Source organism: Austrofundulus limnaeus, unplaced genomic scaffold (genome assembly GCF_001266775.1).
Source record: "Austrofundulus limnaeus strain Quisiro unplaced genomic scaffold, Austrofundulus_limnaeus-1.0 Scaffold2447, whole genome shotgun sequence".
In the NCBI taxonomy this organism is placed as follows: domain Eukaryota; kingdom Metazoa; phylum Chordata; class Actinopteri; order Cyprinodontiformes; family Rivulidae; genus Austrofundulus; species Austrofundulus limnaeus.
In genome coordinates this window covers 19510-20003 of record NW_013954849.1, presented here as the reverse complement: position 1 = coordinate 20003, position 494 = coordinate 19510, and positions in this window count along the sequence as shown.

Below are 494 nucleotides of genomic sequence, written 5' to 3'. Positions count from 1 at the left end.
ATAAAACACTGTAAATAAAAGATAGTGTTTGATATTAATTCACATTAAAGCAGACTCAATTAAAAATGGCCACTTAGCTGAGGAGCCTCTAAAATGATTACTGGATTCCATTAAACAACTAAAACGGTTTCTCCAGGCTGGAGAAATCATATTGAAACAATACTGGATTAATGAGCTTCCTTAAATGTACTTTGACTTGTAAATTATAGAAGTAGTGACATTATTACTTAAAGTGCTTTACATTGAAACAGATGAGAGTTCATTACATAGAATGTACAGACAGTGAATGTAACTCTGGGTGGGTTTGGACTGCAAAAAGAATTTGTCCAGGAAGACAACTTTTTGGACACTAAGCACTGTATTTCTCTGGGATTAAAATATCTTGTAATCTAGTGGTTCCCAACCCTGGCCCTCAAACATGATCCTCCATATTTTAGATCTCTCTCTGCTTGGTCACCATCTGTGCATGGATAGGGGATTTACAAGCTTCTGAA